Below are 7,830 nucleotides of genomic sequence, written 5' to 3' on the forward strand. Positions count from 1 at the left end.
AGCTGGGACACTGCTCTGGCCTCAAGGGTATAACCTGTACCATCCGGTTTTAAAAATACTGCCCCTGCCTTCAAGGAAGCCTGCAGTCCAGTAGTCAATACAGCCCAGAGCCGCTCCTTAGTCTACATAGAGCACGTGATGAATCCCACAGCCGAGGGCACACGTGTACATACACATTAAAGAGGCAGATACCTACACTGGCTACTGCCCAGAGCAGGCGAGGAGAGGTAATGAATTCATGAATTCCACCTCTGTTCTTTTCTGAAGATGAGTCGTTTATTTCTGCTCTCTGATTGTGGAGATTAGTTTATGAGAGGGTTAGTGAGTTTCACACCTTAAGGTGAGCTAATGCAAAACCCTGTAAAAGATGTTTGCCATCTGCAAGGGCTGTTTTATGCAAAACCAGTAGCAGTTTTCATTCACAATTATCATCAGAAGTTGAACCAGAAACTTTCGTCTCTTGCAAGAATTTGCTTCTTGTTCTCCCTTACTAGCACATGAGCTGGACCTGCCAGGGCAGCTGGGGGCCTCCGAGGGAGACCAGCAGTAAGCGATGCCCACGCCCGACTCTCTGCGCCTGCGCAGGAGAACTCTGGGCGTGCTCCAGAGAGAAGCACAGACACCCTAACGCGGAGGAAGGGACCAAAAAGCATTTTTGTTTTCCTGTGTGCTTTTGAGAGCTTTGTTTGACACTTGTGAGCGCAGTTTTTTTCCTCCTCCTTCTTAAATACAGTTTTTTCTTCTTCTTTGAGTAAAAGTGATGCATATTTATTGCATATTTATTATAGGGAGTTAGAAAACACAAAAAAGTAGATGGAGTAAAGATTTCACCCATTATCTCACCACCCAGAGAAAGTAAAATTGTTTGGTTTTTTCCCTGATCTTTTTGCACTGGTTATATATCGTTTTCGTTATTGTTATCTGATTGTGTTTATAACTGAGTTTCTTGTGTTTTAATTAGCAATACTGTATTACATATGTATTTCTTCATATCATTAAAAACTCTTCATAAGCATCAACTAGAGTTTTTTTAAAAGTTTTCCCCTCTGTTTTGAAAATGCTCCGTGTGCTTTGTGGAAACTTTGGAACACACACAAAAATTTATTTTGTGTGCCAAAGGACAGTGTCAACAGAGTGAAAAGGCAGCCCACAGAATGGGGGAAAATATTTGCAGATCGTCTATCTGATAAGGGATTGATATCTAGAATATACTAAAGACCTCCTGCAACTAAACAACAACAACAAAAAATAAACAACCCAATTAGAAAAATGAGCCAAGGACCCGAATAGGCTTTTTCAAAAGAAGATATACAGATGGCCAATAAGTAGATGAAAAAATGCTCCATATCACTAATCATTAGGGAAGTGTAAAATCAAAATTACAATGAGATACTACTTCACAGTGCTTATGATGGCTATTATCAAAAATGGAGAAAATAACCAGTGTTGGAGAGGATAAGGAGAAATTGGAACCCTTGTGCATTGCTGGTGGGAATGTAAGATAGCGCACATGCTGTGGAAAACAGTATGGTGGTTTCTCAAAATATTCAACATAGAATTACCACATGATACAGCAATTCCGCTTCCAGTAATGCCCCAAAGAATTGAAAGCAGAGAATTGAACAGATATTTGGTACCCCCACATTCATAGCAGCATAATTCATAACGGCTAAAGGTGGAAACAACCCAAATGTCTATCAATGGGTGGATGAATAGACAAACTGTGGTATGAACTCTGAAAAGATAAACTGAAGCATATTTCAAATTTTAAGAGTTTATTTGAGCAAAAATCGATTCAAATTGGGCAGTACCAAACTGGAAGTGTTTAGGAGAGCTCCACCGACAGGAGCTAGGGGGAAAACTTTTATAGAGAAGAGGCGGAGGCAAAGCAGGGAAATGATTGGAACGGGCAGAGCTTAAAGCCTGGTTGGCTCTGTGACTGGTCGTCCTTAGGTTTTGGTTTTATAACCTTGAGGCGTTTACAGGCTTGGATTTTGGTTTGATCATGTAGGCCACCATGGCATCACAGCCACCTCCGTCTAATGGCTTCCTTGTCTAATTAATCTAACTATACACACAATGGAATATTATTTAGCCTTGAAAATGAATGAACTTTTGACTGTTGAGGAAAACATTATTCTGACGCTTGTTAAAATGGTAAGGAGGAATTTTCCAGAACTCCTGCAATTGGTCCAGGGCTATCACAGTAGAGGAGAGAGATTAAGCCTGACTCCAAATACAACAAATCAGCTGGGGATTTACAGCCAATGAGCAGAGGGAGGGGTCAGTGGATGGAAAGTTGCTAAGAGGAGATGTCGAGGGTAGAGGACTTCCTGATAAACCCATTTAACAGGACTCTTGCTGAAAACAGACCAGGGTGGTCAGACACCAAGGATGGGGGAATCTCGCTAAACTGACTTAGCAGGATTCTTGCTAAAACTGGGTGATGCAGGCCCAGCAAGGACTGGGACTAAGGTTGAGGCCTAGTCAAGAAGAGGGCTTAGGAGAGCCTGACTAAAGTTTGGTCAAGAAGAGAGTCTTTACAATGATACATACTACAACATGGATCGACCTTGAGGACATTATGCTCGGTGAAATAAGCCAGTCACAGAAAGACAAATACTGTGTAATTCCACTTACATGAGGCTCCTGGAGTGGTCCAATTCACAGACACAGAAAGGAGAATGGCGGTTACCGGGGGCTGGAGGAGGAGGAATGAGGAGCTGGTGTTTAACAGGTACAGAGTTTCAGTTGGGGAAGATGAAAAAGTTCTGGAGATGGATAGTGGAGATGGCTGCACACAATGTGAACAGTACTTGAGGCCAATAAATTGTACGCTTAAAAATGATTAAAATAGTAAATTATATGTTTTGTGTATTTTATCACAATTAAAAAAATTTATACCAAGTAAAATCACCTTTCTGCTACCCAGAGGTAATCTCTATTAACATTGTAATATATTTCCTTCTTTCTCATTCAATCTCTCTCTCTCTCTATATATGCATATCTGGCTAGCTTTTTATATAGATAGATGTGCATATATGTGTATATATATTTTAATATTACGTAGTCAAACTCATACTAAATATAAGATTTTATATATTTTAAAAGCATTATCACATCAAACATTTACTGGTCAATGAAAAACCTTTTAAACATCATTTAAAATCATTCCATTCCATTTCCCTCATATGATTCATATAAATGTTTTCACCTATAATCTATTGTTTGATTTATATTATTTCTATTTTTTTTACTTTTGTAAATAATTCTACGATGAATTTCTTCATTTATAAGACTTCCCCCCACCCCCCGCTTTTCAGATTAGATCCTTAGTTTAGCTTCCCCAGTGTGAAATTACTGAGTCAGAGCATGTGAATATTTTTAAAGTCCTTAGGTCAAATTAGCAAGGTGCACTTCTTTATTCCTCCCTCCCTTTTTTTCCTCCCTTCTTCCCTTCTTTCCTTCCTTTCTCTTCCCTTCATTTTTTCTACTTCTTTTGGGGATTGTGGCAGGCAGAATTCTAGATGGGCCCCAAGATTCTACATCAAGATTCTACGTCAAGAATCCTGCTATACATGCAACTTCTCCCAGTTATTCAACCAAACACTAATCTAGATCCTGCTGTGAAGAGATTTTGCGAAGGTAATTAAGGTCCCAAATCAGTTGCCCTTCAGTAGGGAGATTCTCTGGGTGGGCCTGACCTAATCACATGACCCTTTAAATCTGGGCCTAGAGGTCAGAGACGGGGAGTCAGAGATTCAGAGCACAAGGGGAATTTGACTCAGAGGTACTCCAGTGCTGGTTTGAAGGTGGAAGGGGGCATGTGGCAGAGAATGCAGGCAGCTTCTGGAGCTAAGAGCGGCCCCAGCTCACAGTCAGCAAGGAAACGCAGACTCCAGTCTCACAACTGCAGTGAACTTGGCTCTGCCAATGGCCTGAATGAGCTCGCAATTCTTCCAGGGCCTCACACGAGAACTCAATCCACTGACATCTTGATTTCGGGCTTTGATAGCCCTGGCAGAAAGGCAGCTTTGTTGGGGCCGACCCGGTGGCGCAGCGGTTAAGTGTGCACGTTCCGCTCTGGTGGCCCAGGGTTCACCAGTTGGGATCCCGGGTGTGGACATGGCACCGCTTGGCACGCCATGCTGTGGTAGGCGTCCCACATATAAAGTGGAGGAAGATGGACATGGATGTTAGCTCAGCCCCAGGCTTCCTCAGCAAAAAGAGGAGGATTGGCAGCAGATGTTAGCTCAGAGCTAATCTTCCTGAAAAAAAAAAAAAGAAAGAAAAAGAAAGGCAGCCTTGCAGTGCCAGCCTGCTGACCCATGGAACTGTCAACTAATAAATAATTTAAGCCATCAAATGTGTGGAAATTTGTTATGAACAATAGAAAGCTAATACAGGGATGAATTTGTGTTTGTAAGGTGTGTGGCCGTCTACGTGAGAGAGAGAGAGAGAGAGTGCAGCTAGTTCTTTGAAGCTTAGGTTTCACAGGGTCTACTGTGATTTTATGGGTCAGTCATCTCTCTGCCATGCTCTCTACAGGGGTCCTTGACATATCCTTGCTTGTTTAATACCTGCTAGGTGTGTGATTAGCCCATTTTACAGAAGAGGAAACTGAGGCGCAGAGAGGTTCAGTGACTTTGCCACAGTAACACAGCTACTGGGTGGGAGAGATGGTATTGGAAGCCAGATGTGTAGGCCACCTCCCTGGCTTTCTTCTGTCCCACACAGCTATCAGCAATTCAGAATAGCTTCGCTGCTCGATGACAATTTGGCTAATGAACTTTACTGATAAATCCAATGAGGCCAGAGGGAAGGTTGCAAATTGAGAAAGGAGGGAGAGGCGAGGAGTCTAAGTACTAGTGTCTTTCAAGGCCTGCATTGTGTCCTGCCTCCTGGGAGAGCGCCAGCCCCGTGACCTCAGCCTCCTGACCTCCCCCTTTGCTCCTTCACTGTGGGTCCTTCCATCTGCTTCAAGCATGTGCTCCATTGCTCTCCGGGTGCCCTGCTCCCACACAGGCCTGAGCAGGCTAAAAGCTCCTCCAGGGCCGGGGCTGGGTCTTACTTGTTTTTGAATCCATAGCATCCCCGGATCTCACCATCAGGGCCTAGCATGATATACCACTGTGACTGATGGCCAGAGAAACTTTGTTGAAGAAGAACATAGGGCAATGTCCTCTTCTAGAATCCTTAAGAACTGCATCTCTTCTCCTGCCCTTCCCTCATGACAAACTGCCTCCTTCCTTAGTAAAAACCATCCTCACCACCTTCAGTGCAGGTACTCTGACTCTAACCCGGAGCTCTCTCTTTGTTCTGGGATCTCAAAGGCCTCAGGGAGCATTGGTTCAGGTGCATGGTTCTGTCTGGTGAGTTCTCCTTTGCTGCCCCCATTACTCAGAGCAGACTTGTGTGAATGTTCCAGCTTGTCTTCTCTAGGCTAGAGGACGTGAAGGGGAGACTGGCTTGCTCTTTCTTGGGCCATTCTTCTCTGAGTAATGGGGGATGGCAAAGGGGGAGTCATCACAGACAGAGCCATGAGTCTAGTCAATCGGATTCACGCTCCTCCTCTGCAACTTGTGATCAACTCTGGAAATTTCTACCCACCATCCAGGAGCACATATAAGGCACTGTGATGTCTTGGCATCCAGGCCAAGAAAGAGGCTGATTCCTGAGTCCTGCTGACTTAGGACCTGTTCTTATTGTCTGGTTTTCTGCCTGAGGATGACTGCCTTTTCCTGGGACTCCAGCAGTGCCTTCTTCTCTCTCTGGCAGGGTAGATTGCGCCTCTCGTACATTGGTGTACAGCTGCCTTTGCAGGCTGCAAGTCATCACCGTGTCTCCATACAACCCACCGATCCCATAATAAGTACACCCATCCAGTAGCAAAGAAGGGTTGCATCCTTGCAGTAGGCCTCAAGTCCAGTGGTGGGCTTTGTCTTACAGAGTGATGGGGTTAGAGGAGAGATGTCTGGGCGATGCAGAAGGCAGGTGACTAGGAGCACTTCCGTGGTTCCCTAGATCGACGTGAGCTCTCCAGATTCAAGGAGCTGAGGCTGGAGAGAAGGACTGGGCACCACAGGGCCCCAACCTGAGCGCCAGTGCCTGTACTGTCTCAGCCATGGAGCCCGAGCTGGAGTCTTTGGGACGAGTGGGAGGAAACTAGAGCCTCAGCACTTGTGAGTGAGGGAGGAGGAAGAGGCAGAGGGAGGAAGGTTTGGCAGGGCAGAGGCAGGAAGCAGAGCGGGTAAGAGGGGCTTGCCCAGCACAGTCAATTTGGAATCTTCCCTTTGTTTATGGAGCAAGACTCCAGAAGATACCCAATCCCAGCTAGGAAACCCTGGTGTGTGGAGGGGTTGGTCGAACATCTTGATCTACTTTCCTAAACTTTTTGGATGGAGAAAACCCCCAAACTCCTGTGCCAAGCCATCTCCCCCTCTATTTGTTAAACCTAGCTGCAGTTCAAGGGAAATCAGGCTCATGTGTTTTCAATTCATTTACACTTAACTTATTAAAATATTGCTTTGTAAGAGCTATTTGATGTCCAGGAAGCCATTTGTGTCTCTTACATAAATCTTTAAAGTCCCTTTTTCTTAGAAATAGGAAGTTGCATTTTGCCAAATGCAAATTAACTTGCACCTCATAAAGTTCAAGTCGAGCTCGAAACATACACTGCATGAGGGTCGGATGGGTTTCAAACTTGGCAAGCTATCTCAAGGTTTAATCTAAACCAAAAGACAGCAATTGGAGGCTCCAAGGACATTCCAAAGGGTGGTATTATTGCAATCTGCCAGTGGAAAGTCAAGTTCGTATTCAGCTCCGCTCTCAGTTATTCAGCACTTCTCACCCCCGCCCCTCCTTTCTCGGCCCTCTTTGCCCCAAACCAGCTCAAGAAGACAAGACTAAGGTCCAGGCATTCCCTCCACTGCCTTTGTCAAGAGAACAGGCGATGTTGGAGTGGGGCCTAAAGGGCTGAGTCTCTGGCTTCAGATTTTATCTGACTTTCTTTGCTCCCCCTGAACACCAGAACCCAGAGACGTCATCCTCACAGTGCCTGTCTTGGAGTCAGACATGCTCTGTCCTCTCCTCACGTGCATGGAGCAGTGAGCACATTCCACACGTGCACAGGCCCCCTTCCCTGAAGCTTTTCAGACCCATTGTCCAACTGCCTGTGCTGTCAGGGTGGGGTAGGGCAGGTTGGGACTATTAGCCTCATTGGGAGAAAAGGAGGGTCATGGAGTGGAGAGGCGATTTGCCAAAGTCGCTAGTGGAGCCAGGCTGTCTCCCTCTGAGACCCAGCAACCAACCCTGGTTCTTTACCTGTGCCAGGAGGAGGGAACAGCCTTCCAGAATGACCAGCCCAGGCAAAGAAAATGCTAGAGAATAAAACAATGATTGCATCAGTGGTCTTTGTGCCATTTCACTGAGTTCCATCAACGCATCTTGAGCACTCGCCCTGTGCCTCGCCTGGTGCGAGGTCCGGGAAATGCAGACATGAACAGTACATGGTTTCTGTCCCCAAGGCATCCACAGCCCAGCAGGGAGACAGGTGGAAGAATCAATTACTAGAACAGATTATGGTCTGTATCATCAAGAAGGGGTGCACAGAGCGTTCTAGAGGAACACAGGAGAGGCGCTTGGACAACTTTGGGAGTGCTGGGAGCAGAGTGGAGGAGCTACCTGCACTGAGCCTCTAGGGAGGAGTAAGGGGCAGCGAGGGGAAGAAAGGTGGGAGGGCGCTCCTGATAGAAACAGCAGCAAGAGTGAAGGCACGGAAACAGCAGGGTGCAAGTGGGGAATTCTAAGTAGCTTGGAATTATTAGAGCA

This window comes from Equus caballus, chromosome 18 (genome assembly GCF_041296265.1).
Source record: "Equus caballus isolate H_3958 breed thoroughbred chromosome 18, TB-T2T, whole genome shotgun sequence".
Classification (NCBI taxonomy): domain Eukaryota; kingdom Metazoa; phylum Chordata; class Mammalia; order Perissodactyla; family Equidae; genus Equus; species Equus caballus.